This window comes from Myxocyprinus asiaticus, chromosome 23, assembly GCF_019703515.2.
Source record: "Myxocyprinus asiaticus isolate MX2 ecotype Aquarium Trade chromosome 23, UBuf_Myxa_2, whole genome shotgun sequence".
Classification (NCBI taxonomy): Eukaryota; Metazoa; Chordata; class Actinopteri; order Cypriniformes; family Catostomidae; genus Myxocyprinus; species Myxocyprinus asiaticus.
Window position 1 is genome coordinate 17,522,497 of NC_059366.1, and position 14,522 is coordinate 17,537,018.

A 14,522-nucleotide genomic window follows, 5' to 3' on the forward strand; every position below is an offset into this window, starting at 1 on the left:
GGTTTATTATGTTCTGTCTACATTAGATAGGAGATAGAATACACTATACAGCATAAACTTTTGAATGAAATGTTGGGCTTTTGTCTTAGCACATCTGAGCAAGAGAAAGACCATGTCCCCATCATTTTGTGTCCTTATGTTTGGAGCTATCTATAAGGCTGCAACAACTTGATCCAAGCCAGAAATAGGAAAATGTTATGCAGAGAGAAGTTTAATTCCAGAACCTAAGGAGAGAACTTCATAAATAAACACACAACTGTAGCCATTGCTACCCTGGCAGGCTGCCGATGGGTAATTGGTCAGGGGTAATTCAGCCTGCTAGAGGGGGTATGTAAGCGGACCCATGAGGGCCCCCGACAGGCTGTCTTACACGGAGCCCCGGCCAATGAGGATGTTTTGGGAGAATGGGTCTCTATGTATAGAAATAATAACTGCTTTGTTTTCTTGCACACAGTAGCGACAGTATCCACTAAGGTCAGCAACAATTTTCATATCAGTGTTTTTTTTTTTTACAGAAGGACAGTAATATGAAGAACAGGGTCAACCAGTTCAGGACTGTCACTGAATTAAATACATTATTGTTATGATTGTGTGTGCATGTGTGGTACAGTACAATTGTTTCTATTCTTTACCTTTGGCAGACTAAACATACACCTCCTTTAAAAAGGTTTTGAAACAGTGGTGTAGCCAAGGGTGGGCCGGGATCAGCCTGGGCCCACCCAAATTAGACTCAGGCCCACCCAGAATATTATAAATTATTCTATAACTTCTATTATACTTTATGTATATAAAATAGTAAAAAAAAAAAATAAAATAAATAAAGAAATAAATAAAACAAATGCATAAATTCTGATTTCTGAAAGTGTGAAAGAACTGTTTGAACGTGCTGCTTCTCTGTTGTTAAGGAAAATTTGGTAAAATAAAAATGTTGGCGAAAATTTCCCATCCATTTTTATAGAGGCCTGCCCAAAAGTAATTTCCTGGCAACGCCCTTGTTTTGAAAGGAACAGTTTACCCAAAAATGAAAATTCCGTCATTATTTACTCACCATCATTTATTCCCAAACCCTTATGCTGAATATTTTTCCTCCATGGAACACAAAATATACATTTTTGAATAATTGTTAAGCAGCTCTTGCCATAGAACAACAGTTCATTGTGACCAGGGCCATTGTGACCTTTTAAAAATACCTTAAAGGCAAGTAAAAGCAATACTATAAAAGTAAAAGAACTATAAAATAGTCCATACGACTCATGCCCTATAATCTCAAGTCTTCCAAAGTCATAATATAGAAAGTCAAATGGGTTTTGGAATGACATGAGAGTTAATTATTTCAGAATTGTAATTTTTGGTGAACTATTTAAGGACAACATTTATTACCTAATACTTTCGTCCGTACCACCCAGAACCCTTGGAACCCTCCATGCCCACATCAGATGTCCTTCTCTCTCTCCCTCTGTCTCTTGTAACTTTGAGCTCATTGGTTGTCATGATAAGGCCAAGTGTATTTTTAGCCCACTATCCTTTCATAGGGGTGGACACAGGGAGTTAGAAAATAGATATATACAGACCCTTACAACAGAAAACAAAACTTGGATGAATATCCACTACAAATCTTTGACAGTAACAGATAGGCCAGAGGTATGAGTTACACTATAGCAAAAGGTAAGCATTTCTGTGTAATTGCATTTTAAATGTGTGTTGGTGTGTTCTAAAACTAAAAACAGTCTGCAAGTTCTTTTAGAGACATTTAGAGGTATCATAAGGACGTTTACTATCTCATCAGATGTTAGTTGCTGTATTTAAAGTGATGTAAGGAGCGGGATGACGGAAATTGTTGTTGAGAAGTTTTCTTTCCATCAACCTCAAACTGATCAACAACCAATTACAACAGATAATAGCAACCAAGGCAAACAACCAGAAGAATCTGCAATTGTCACAGTGACCACAGACTCAAACAATGGCACAAAGAAACAAAACTTTGACTTCAAAGTTAAAAACAGTGTGGTGATATTTGAGATTTAAAATGCATCTGGAAGCCATGAGGTGCAGACAAGCGGGAGCGCTGAGAAGATCAGTCCAGCCAAGAGTGACCATGGAGGTTCTCAGTTAGTGAAGCAAAATCATCCAACCCTTAACCATTGTACCATTACAAGACAATGTGGTTTCATATAAGGTATTGTTGGAGAGTTATGACACGAAATTATGTGAGGAGCAACGGCCGAGCACAAAGCGGCAACTGTCTGTAAGTGTAAGGAAGAGGAGCACTGGGATAAAGAGCCAAGAGGAGATTGTGAAACCCCTCTCACTTGCCAGTCTTGGCACACAGCCTGGGAGACGTTATCTACCTGGAGTCCACACCTCTCAGAGGAAACCCAGAAAACTCCTGTTTTCCAGCACTGAGATTTTCAACAAAGTAGACACATAATCTATAAAGAAAGGAAAAGAGGTAACAGGCAATACCCACACTAAAAATAAAAATAAAAAATGAATTTTTGTGTTCTTATTAACAATGCATTTATGCATGAATATATAATATGTATTTCAGTTGAGGGAACTGGAAGTATGCTCTGTTTAGAATATTGCTTGTGCAATCACTGAGGGGCCAGAAATGATCTGGAGAAACTCAGGGCCATTTGGATCTGGCAATGCCATAATATTGGTAATTGCACATGTATATAGTACATGAATACATTAACTTAAATCATAGTTGTGAATATACTGTACATCCTAAGACAAGTTGTCCTAACATTGTTGCAGTTGGAGTATTACTTCGATAGTAATCACAACCATATTGCTAAAAGAATTACTAAAAATAGCTGGAATCGGGGGTGGATTAGGAAGAGAAATCGGCCCTGGATTTTCCATAGAAACCAGCCCAAAAGTTGTTGGGGTTGGGGTGGGTCGGTTGAGTAGCTTTCCGTTTCTACATATCGTGGTGCCCTCCTCAGTCAGTTGCGGCCCGTTCTGCATAACGCAGCGGCCCGTTTCAGCTTATCGCCGCCCATTCAGCCCCGTTTCGCAGCCAGCCCACTGAGAAAAGTCCTGGTTCTCTCTATGGCCAGTCCGCCCCTGGCTGGAATGCTGGTGGCATGACAAGTTGTTCTTCTAATTATGCACTGTGGAAGAGAACATAACATGATCAGTATACTATGGGTGTATGGCTATGCTCAGAATGGTATACTTACTTCTTACTGTTTACTACCTACTGTATTTTTAAAACAGTAATTCAAACAGTAGGCATTTTGTATGCAACAGTAAACATTTAAACTCTCAGAAAATTAATGTAAAAGTATTATAATAGATATGACAAGTTAGTAGGTTTGGTCCAAAAAAAAGCAAAATAACCGTGGAACTCTTATTAAAAAAGCCTCTTAAAAAGCCATCGTGGTATGCAAAAAGTAAAAAAAATAAAAAATAAAAAAAATAATCCTCAATCGTTTCGGCAGGAGTTTTCGAGGGTTTTTTGTATTACTTTGTAAGTAAAAAGCTTTTTGATTAGAGTGCCATGGTTCTTTTGCTTTTTGGAATAGCTTGAAACCTTGACCATAGAGCACCTTGACTGTATACCCCACTTTTGCAGCACTGACTACTTTTGGATATTTTTTAGTATGTTTGTTCTTGGCAACTAGATCTCCTTACATTGCTGTTGCTGCTGCAGAGCAAATACGAAGAAGAAGCTGCTAGAACACACAGACATGCTGTGTTGAGCATGTAAAACATGCTGCTGCACAATTAGACATATATAAGACATTCTGCAACAAACATGTAGGACATGCTGCACAATTAGACAATTAGAAATTCCTGTGAAGCAGATCTAGACTTGTGGTGCTGGGAAAAAGGAGAGTTACAGAGAGCTTCAGCTTGCGTGATGTTGTTTCATGGCTGAACTTTTATTTTGCATTTTTAATTACATTTTAAGTAAAGAAAAATATCTTAAAGTTAAGCGCATTGCATTGTGAGATACCGTTTTCTGCAGTGTGCTTACTGTGTACAATATACACACATGCTATATACAGCAGAAATAGAAAATGTAGAATGTTAGTATACTATTTTGAACATAGCCTTTGTGTTTGTGTATGTCTGTATGATTTGGAGGGATACCTTGGTCTTTCTCAGAAGATTTGCTGTCCTGATGAGGTCATCAAGAAGGGAAAGGATGTATGTAGTGGATACTCTGGCCTCTGTGTGGAAATGTGCAGGCAACAAATTTCCATAAGTATATACATTACATACACACAGCACACCAATATGCACCTCTGAATTCTTTCTTTCTCTAGGGAGTTGTGGAGTTGTCCACGCATTGAGTGTGTGGAAGTGAGTGGGTACAGCAAAGGTGTTGGATATAGGGTTGCAGTAGTATACTGGTTTCACGGTATACCACGGTATGAAAATTGACGGTTTTCATACCACATACATTTGCTTATCTAGGGTATTGAGAAAAAAACAAAATGCAACCGGACGGAGAATCTCACCTGCACCTGCGCATCTCCTTTCCTCCTCGACTAACTGTCAGACTCGTCAACTTGTGCCACACAAGTGTTGACTGGGCTCAGTTTATCTAATAAGCGTTTGGATCATGAGTGGAATGCCATCTTTGTTGGGGGTCAGTGGTGGCTTCTTGATGTGTGCTGGGGGGCTGGCACAGTCAATATGAAACCCAAACATTTATGAAGAGGTCAGGCTTCTGAGAGTGTCAGTTACACACACTGTATCATATATACATATACAGTATACATAGACAAATATACCATGAGTAATATTTACATACATTTGTGTAATAAATACTATTGCTTGTAATAGTCAGGTTTGAGATTTCACACTTGTGTAAACCCACAGTTAACTTTCTTTTTTACATACAGTATTAACAATGATTAATTGGACAGATACCACATGCTAACTGTTTAAATAACTGCTTGTCAATCTGTGGAAATGTTGCCATGTAAATCCATTTCAGCTGTCTTCAGTCTTTTGAAACATAAAAAAATAAAAAATAAAATAATAATAATAATAATATCAAATATTTCTGTCAGACGCTGAAACTAAACACAGTGTGTAAACGTTTCATCAACTGTACAAAGCTCATGAATATTTAACAAGGCAAACACTGTTCAGCTTATGATTGATTGTATGTTGCTAAATCACTCACTGTAGCATTATAGCATTGTTTCACACTGTATTCCTTTGGCACTGCAATTCAGGGTTAGCACTTTAAATGCAGAGTAAAAACTGTAAGAAGTTGCTTAACCCAGGGATACATGAGGCCTTAACCCAGAGTTAAACAAATAATAGCCAAACAGTATAGTGAATTACACACTTAAGACAAAAATATGGAATATTAATGCCTGTCTGTTTCAGGTATGATGACTTTTATTTCCTGACTGAACCTAGTGAGTTCATAAACTCACATTTCAATGATGATCAGACCTGACAGCTACTAACCACGCCTATCTCCATGGAAGAGTTTGAAACGAGACCCTTGAAGACCTCAGCATACAAAACAACCACAGGTGTACACACACACATTGACACACTGCATATGATATAAACACAACTATAGGCATAAAAAGTAGAATCAATTCACTAACACAAAATGGAAGATTAGCCAAGTGCACACAATGTCTGTCACACTGTAATGAGATAATAGGCATCTGCTGGCATCAGCTCATGTTGAGCAGCTCTGAGAGAATAGATTAGACAGTTTGCTGTGGAGATTAGACTGGCTCATGGGAAGAAAGGAGAAAGAAGGAGAAAAACATTATTTAACCTGCATGAATACCCTCTATAGACTGCACTGCAGCAAATGCAGGCAAGCAAGCATATAAGGAGAAAACTTTGGTGGAACCAGCAAGAAAACAAATGTATTGACATGGCCTCTACTGCTACACTTTGGGTAGTGAATGGTCAAGTAAACACTGCTGCTAAATCCAGTTGCCACTAGTCCTTTGAGTGCTTGATTACTTTCTGTACACAAAGAGTTTGGTTACTTATGGTAGTGATAACTGCAACTGAATTCAATCTTTTAAAAAAATCAGGTAGTGACAGCCGAATTTATGTAAATCTGCATAGTTCATACAGAACCAAACTGAACACATAGATGTTAATACAATGACGCCACTCTCTTTTGGACTCTGACCGCTCCAGAAAATCACAGAAACTGAGGTCTGTGTCTTGATTCATCCACAAATGTTGATACCGTGTCTATACGCAATCCATATATTACAGTCCAAGGAGAGCTGTTTTAAAAGTATCAGCTTGATGACCATAAATAAGTCAATAAATAAACAAAAATTGCAATAAACAAAAACCTGCATCTCTGTCAACAGCTGCTTGCTAAAAATTGCTGGACGCTAATACAGTACAGCTACAGATGCTAATTTTCCTTTTGTCAGAACTAGCTAGTAACACACAGTTTAAGCATCCATGTTTCTTGTTAATGTAACCGGTCCTCGACACACTCTGAACGGGATTCGGACCGGCATCTTTGCTTTGCTATGGTTAAACGTTGCTATGATTAAAATTGCTGTGATTACGACTATATCAACCATTACAGTTTTGTAAGAAACTCAGTACACACGATAATTAAAGGAATAGTTCACATAAAAATGAAAATTCTCCCATTATTCACTTACCCTGATGCCATCCCAGATGTGTATGACTGTCTTTCTTCAGCAGAACACAAATTAAGATATTTAGAAAAATGTTGAAGCTCTGTAGGTCATTAAAATGTAAGTAAACGGGTGCCATCAGGCTGCTGGCTATTTGATGGTCTAAAAGGGCATATTTAGGCAGCATATAAGTAATCATATAAGTAATCCACATGACTCCATTTGATCAATTAATGTCTTCTGAAGCAAATCGATAGGCTGGTGTAAAAAACAAATTGATAATTAAAACTTTATTAACTTAAAAAAATGGCTTTCTGCCAGCAGTCGACGCATCAGTAACGTAAGCGCTATGGCGCATTAACGCAAGAAGTCAGAAGCGTGCAATTTGTATACAACAGAGGAACGAACATCACGTGAGAGTTAGTTCATTTCAAACAGAAATACAGTGCTGGGCAGAAGCAACGATTTAAAGTTAATATGTTTTATTTATAGATTTGTTTCTTACACCAACCTATCGATTTGCTTCAGAAGACATACATTTATCGAATGGAGTCGTGTGTATTACTTTTATGCTGCCTAAATATGCCTTTTGGACTGTCAAATAGCCAGCAGCCTGATGGCACCCGTTTACTTACAATATAAGCACCCACAGAGCTTCAACATTTTTCTAAAAATCTTAATTTGTGTTCTTCTGAAGAAAGACAGTCATACACATCTGGGATGGCATCAGGGTAAGTGAATAATGAGAGAATTTTTATTTTTGGGTGAATTATTCCTTTAAGGGAATTCGTATTTAAATGTGCACAAGTTTAACTCCTAAAGAAATTAATTGTAATTTTTAAACTTATATATAAAATCATGACCACTCACATTAGATGGAAACTCCAGTCATATAGGTAACCTAATACCTGTTTTATTTTACATGGTGAGAGCCCCCTCATGGTGGCTGCCATGTTAGGATCACATGGCCAGCGACCATATTACCAGTTGCTTAATCTCAGTAATGACTCTGTTTTTGGACACTTTCACTTAGGGCTGTGCCGATACAATCATACTGTTCATCAGTACTTTGCAATATTTTTTTTTAACAATATTGTATCGAAACTTTAGACCCCTGTATCAATATTTTATTAATATATTTCAGTATTCATATCAAGTCCAACAGTTTAATGATGAAGAAGCAGGACGTCTAAATACATGCAAAATCCAAGAACAGCATTTATCAACGAGGTCAGTGGTGTTTCTATGAGGCGTGAGAGTAACTGAAATTGAACCTACATGAATCACTCTCTCTCACAGACATGCTGGGGCTCTCTTACACATTAAGCCGGCATCACACTAGTTGATTTTTCCAGTGATTTTCAAGTGTGAGCTTAATTAACATAATCGCCGACCAGGCAGAGGGAGACAAAGTGCGCATTAGCATCTGCCAGCAGGAGGTTGTTTATCCTTGACCATAGGGACTCCCTGCTGAGTTAATGGGTCCAGCAATGGGAAAAAAGAATCCAACATGACAGAAAAATCTTTCTGTCACCGAGGCAGGGTCTTGTGTTCTCTTCAAGTGACCAATGAGCTTCTTCTGTTACTGAAGAACTGACAAGAGGTCAAGCTGATCTCAATGTTTTTATCGCACTCATCTGCATATCATCACATTCACAAACGCTGATTGTAATCCATAGTGATTCTGTCACCAAGCGTTTTTTCCACACTAAAATGACTAATAAAATCATAAAGCAGAGGCACAACAGTCTGTTTTTTATTGAATTTAATTTATTGAATTTAATTTCTTTACTCACTGAATGCTGCGTATGAATATAGGCATACTACAGCAAGCCTCGAAGGGATAAACACGAATCACATCCAAAATCACTCTTTTACAAGTGTTTAAGCTCACGTGGTACTACTGTTGTTATTTCAGCGAGCTCCACGTTACAGGGAATCAGAGAGAGAGAGTTGCATTTACATTTATTCATTTAGCAGATGCTTTTAGCCAAAGCGATTTACAAATGAGGAACATAACAAGCAACATGCCATACAAAAGTCAACAATATCTGCAGTATCGCACTGCCAAGTTCTCACAGTGGCTGGAGTAGTAAAGATTCTAGCACAGAAGAAAGAGACAGACAAGGATTTTTTTATTATTGTTAAATAGTAAGTGCATTTAGTGTGGATTAGTTAAGTGCTCTGGAGCAGAGGTGTTTTCAGCTGTTTCTTGAATACTGAGATCGTATCAACAGATCGTGTGGAGGTTGGAAGCTCATTCCACCACAGAGGAACAGAGAGAGTGAATGATCGTGAAATGAACTTTGTGCCCCTTTGCGATGGGACCACCAGGTGCCACTTATTCATTGACCGCAGAGTGCTAGTTGGGATCATAGACCTAGAGGAGTGAATCAAAGTAAGAGGGTGCTGTTACATTGGCTGTGCTGAAGGCCAGTGTCAAAGCCTTGAATTTTAGTTGTGGTGAGTTTGTATGTTTGTCACCCCTCCACCATTCTTAATCGGTAAGTGTGTCATACCTCCGACTGAAGAGAGCGAGAACTCAGCAAAACAGTCGGTAAGTGTGCACCCTTGGCCAAAATCAAGTTGTTTGGAGTCTGCTAGTGTGATGCCGGCTTTAGGCGCAGTTTCAAACACGATTCAATTATTTACAGTTTAAATTATGCATTTTGGCAGAAGCTTTTATCCAAAGCGACAAACAGTGTATTAAAGGAATAATTGTACAAATTGTAAAAAAACAACTTTTATGTTCCCTGGGAATTAAACCCATGCTTTACCAGTTACAAGTACCCAAACCAATAGTTTGATACTGCCATGTACCCTAACGCAATTATGATACTGTCGTGTAATGCAATATACTGAATTGTGACATACACCAATCAGCCACAACATTAAAACCACCTGCCTAATATTCTGCAGGTCCCCCTTGTGCCGCCAAAACAGCGCCAATCCGCATCTCAGAATAGCATTCTGAGATGCTATTCTTCTGACCACAATTGTACAGTGCAGTTATCTGAGTTACCATAGACTTTGTCAGTTCAAACCAGTCTGGCCATTTTCTGTTGACCTCACTCATCAACAAGGCGTTTCCGTCCACAGAACTGCCACTCACTGGATGTTTTTTTGTTTTTGGCACCATTCTGAGTAAATTCTAGAGACTGTTTTGTGTGAAAATCCCAGGAGATCAGCAGTTACAGAAAACTAATCAGCCCATCTGGCACCAACAATCATCCATGTGATTATCTAATCAGCCAATCCTGTGGCAGCAGTGCAGTGCATAAAATCATGCAGATACGGGTCAGGAGCTTCAGTTAATGTTCACATCAACCATTAGAATGGGGAAAAATGTGATCTCAGTGATTTTGACCGTGGCATGATTGTTGGTGCCAGACGGGCTGGTTTGAGTATTTCTGTAACTGCTGATCTCCTGGGATTTTCACACACAACAGTCTCTAGAATTTACTCAGAATGGGCCAAAAACAAAAAACATCCAGTGAGCGGCAGTTCTGTGGATGTAAAGGAGTGTTGATGAGAGAGGTCAACAGAGAATGGCCAGAATGGTTCGTACTGACAAAGTCTATGTTAACTCAGCCACTCTGTAAATTGTGGTGAGAAGAATATAATCTCAGAATGCTATTCTGAGATGCGGGTTGGTGCTGTTTTGGTGGCACGAGGGGGACCTACACAATATTAGGCAGGTGGTTTTAATGTTGTGGCTGATCGGTGTACATATCGCAGTACGTATCATATCGTGAGGCCGATACCCAGCCCTACTTTCATTCATGGATCAGATTAATCATAACTAACTGTGAATTACTACAATGGCATCAGTAACTGCAAACGACTGCGTTTGAATGATGCTGCTTCTATGCCTCTAGGAGGTCTCAGTTTCAAGTCCTTATAATGCGTGTGTCACTCCCAAAATTTTGCAGTGTGTATGTGGCCAAAGTGAACGCATACACAATATCACTGTAGCATTTTGTAAATGTGTCAAAATTTGTTTTCTGCAGACGACATGGAATCACTTTTGTCCATGAGCTCTTCTAGACCGTTGACCTTTTCACACGAGATGAGGCAGCAGGATCCCCAGACAGGGGCTCCAAAGCAGGAGGAGGTCGACAGCCCCTGTGGTCTCCTTTCAGTGACTTGTCAAGGGATGAAGCTGCGATTACTGCCCTAAGAACCTGGAGCGTATGAGGTGAACCTATTTGCCCGGCAAGAGGGTGAACCTGGTGCTCTGCGATGGGTTTGCTCTTTGGAGCTGGAGTGTCCGAGCATCCAGCAGAAGCAGTCACTGCCTAATAACACCTGCCTGAGCTTGGGCTTAGCAGCCGGGTCACTGGCAATAGGCGTCAAGCGCTGCAGTGTAGGAGGAGAAAAAACTTTTGAAGTGGGTGAAGGTTGGGAGTGCAAGGTGATCCTACACATATCACGACCTCTGACGATGGTGTGTGAGCTCATGCACCATGAGCTCGACGCTGCTGTGGCCATGCGCTGCCTTGCATTGCAAATAGCAGCAGATCAGCTGGTGTGCAATGTTATGTGCCCATACAAAGGATTTTACTGTCTTTCTGTGTTCGTGTGGGACTACGACAGCGGAAGTGGCACTTTTCAAATGGTTGGGAACTATCTGCTTCATTGTCGGAGCCAAGGGTTGAATCCCAATGCACTGTATCCTGCTGACCTGGACCTGTGGTGTGGTCCTGGGATGTGTCCTCAAGAAGCTGGACTCTCCCGCTTCAGCCACACGGGGGCGATAGTGAATGCACCACAGGGCCGCTGCAACATCACCTTCCACTGTGCCTTACCAGACCTGCAAATACATGCAACTCTCTGTGCAGAGAGTCCAGGTGCAGATCAAGACAGGGAGGCCCATTTACCTCTATCATATGTACTTCTGACATTTACAGACATTTAAGTAACTGTGAGTGTGTGCATGCCTAGAGTCAGAGTCTATTGGCTTGGACTTTATGGAAGCAAACCACCTCAACGAGACTATATGCTGCTGTGTGACTACATTATCAGAAATGTTTGGAAATCCATTCCCTTGTGTGTATTCAGCATGGGGAAGAGGGTGTGTTGTTGGAGCCATGTTCAATTGTGCTTGCTCCACAAATGGTGAGTTTTCGAGTCTGGGTACCAGGTGCCCAAAGAGTGTGTGCACGCAACTTAAGCTCACTGCTGTCACCAAAAAAAAAAAAAAAAAAAAAAAACAACAACAAAAACCAAAAAAAAAAACAATGATATGCATGTTCTCATGATCTTTGATGTCCTTAACCTGGAGAATGGAGAATCTGTGAAGAGGACAAAATATACATTCACACTGCAGTTGAATGTGGCCCAAGTTCTGATTTTTTTTTTCACTCACTTGTGCAACATATCTTTTGGATGATAGTGTGAACTGTAAAAATCAAATTCAATCTGACATGTTTAATTCTGGGCCACTTTCATATGTGGAAATTAATCAGATACATATCTCACTTGACTGTGTGAACATTCAGGTTGTAATTCATGCCAGTTTTACAACAATCTTACTCAACATTTGTCATTTGTATTATATAGGTGCATAACTATATTTGTTTAAAATATATATTAATGTACATTCTGTCTCAGATGTTGTCTATAGAGCACAACAGTGCCTACCTACCTTTTTAACGGTCTTGGTTTTGGAATTATTGTTCCCATTCAATTTTTTTTTTTTTTTTTTTCCCATTAGGATTTTGTAAAATCCTTCATAAAAGAGTTCTAATCCATGAACCAAACCAACCAGCTCTAAGGTCTTGAGCTTTGAATCCAAAAAGTAAAAAAAGAAAATAAAAATAAAAATGGACAAAGGTACAAGACTGTGTATCGTTCATGAGAAAATTAAATATAATTCCATGAAGCAAATAATACAATCGAATTAGGAATGAAAAATAAAACTAACGATTTACAGTGGTCGATTATACTGTAAGTATAGAAACAATACATTTTAAGTTTACTGCAAAATATTCAGATATATACATATATTTAAGTAGTTTGAGAGTGTAGACTGACTTGATTGTGTCACTCACAGCGCGTCATAGAAGTGGGTGGCCATTGCCAGGCCCAGGCTTGTTTGGTGTGTTTTGTTCAACAAATAACAAAATATGATATTATGATATTGTGACATTTGCTAATGATGTGATGATGAACATGCCAGGGTGGGTGTTTGATGTATGAGGGACAGTTTGCATTTTTTTTTAGGATAAAATCATATTTAAAGGTGCACTCAGTCATTTTTTTCCCCATTAAAAAAGTTTTACTTCTAAAGAAATGAATTTAAAACATATGTATAAAATCATGACCACTCACATGAGATGAGGACTCTAGACATATCAGTACCCTTATAAAAGCTGTTTTATTTTACATGGGGCAGGAGTGCCCTCATGGGGGCTGCCATTTTAGAATCACATGACCAGCTGAATACTACTTGCTTAATCTCAGTCACCGGCTTGTTATTGGACACTTTCACTCTTGGATTAAATTAATCATGGCTGATTGTGAATAGTGAATTTCTACAATGGCATTTGTAACTGAAAACTATTGATTTTGAATGATGCTGCATCCACACCACTAGGTGTCACTGTAAGTCTAAGATGACATGAGCAAAAAGTTGCTGAGTGCACCTTTAAGCAGAAAATTTGAATTGGGCACTTGCGGTGTCAGGTATCTTAAAAGAATGTCTAAATTAGAGCTAAAGCATTATATCTAAGAAAACAATGGCATGGTGTGATAGTATCTACTCATGTTTTTGAAATATGCAGTTTGTGAATGCGAAATTTGTGTAGTGACACAGACAGCCTATGTCCTCGCATGCTCTTAGACACTGAAAGTGTTAGGGACATTAAAGTTATTGTCCATTTTATACACCAGTCTCCTGGAGTAATCAAAAGGACAGTGAGGAGCAAACTGCTGTCACTTTCAAATACAAAAACAAATTATACTGTTGTAGCCTAGAGAGATGGTTTGATATGCATACCAGCACTGCTGTCATTTCAAACACAGACTGGCTGGTACTGCATACAACCTGTGTTGAAATCTCCACTATGGGGAGCCATCGGGGACAAGCACGCCTGAGTAATGTTTACATGATGCAGTCATAACAACCAGTGCATCAGAAACGGAACCTTGAACTTGTCCCACTGACCAGAAAAACAATGGCTGCTATGTGTGCAAAGGGTGGGTAGCATCTCCAGGGAGAGATGAAGTGATCTTAATGTAAGTTGAGAGAAATGTGGGTATTGTATAAGTATCTGCAAGAGGGTGAGTGTAGTGTTTTGGACCCATGGTGGAGCCTAGTATATGTTGTATTAATGGCCGAGGATGTATTGGCATGCATGTGTACAATAGATGCCTGCGGTGAATTTACAGTCACAGTAGCCAATATGAGAATTCTGGATGTGAATTTTGAGGTAGGCTGGGCATGGACACAAAGTGAAGGCGAGGAAAAGGATGTGAATGGTAAGCCTGAATTTGACACACAAAACAGTGCTCAATTACAGTATAACAGAAACACATACTAAGTTATAAATAGCTTCTGTTGTTGCAGCAAGGCCCATGAGATTAGTGTTAAAGCTGGGCTAGGCATCCTAAAAGATGTTATCACCATTTGAGAAAACCACTGCTGAGATACATTTGCACACAAATACACTTCATTACCAGTTTTTTGTCTTAAGAACTGTGCTGACAGCTTATTTCACCAAACAGACCTTATTCAGATTTGTGCTTTGATTTTTGACGGGAATGAAAATGAAGTTGTGAGGGACAGAAGTACAGACTATTCAATGGCATGCACTGTATAAAAGTCCAGATCACATCTAAATAAAAAAAAATTAAAAATAATAAAAAAAATTGTGTGTGTGTAAAAGATGTTTTTTCAATGTTTCATCAGCT

The 14,522-nt window shown here is 39.1% G+C and overlaps 2 long non-coding RNA genes across 3 annotated transcripts; one reads left to right on the forward strand and one right to left on the reverse strand.

The window, feature by feature from the left end:
- Positions 1-1,259: 1,259 nt before the first annotated feature.
- Positions 1,260-14,521, forward strand: LOC127413816 (uncharacterized). Of its 2 annotated transcripts, none has more exons than XR_007892701.1 (5): positions 1,260-1,665; positions 1,787-2,449; positions 4,099-4,219; positions 5,359-5,510; positions 10,619-14,521. It is a non-coding gene; the product is annotated as an uncharacterized LOC127413816 (long non-coding RNA). The 2 variants fall into 2 exon arrangements; XR_007892700.1 differs by having other exon boundaries at positions 4,099-4,161; positions 4,281-5,510.
- LOC127413817 (uncharacterized) lies at positions 2,456-4,624 on the reverse strand. Its single transcript, XR_007892702.1, has 3 exons — positions 4,476-4,624; positions 4,105-4,184; positions 2,456-3,119 (listed from the first exon to the last, which is right to left on the reverse strand). It is a non-coding gene; the product is annotated as an uncharacterized LOC127413817 (long non-coding RNA).
- Position 14,522: the final 1 nt, after the last annotated feature.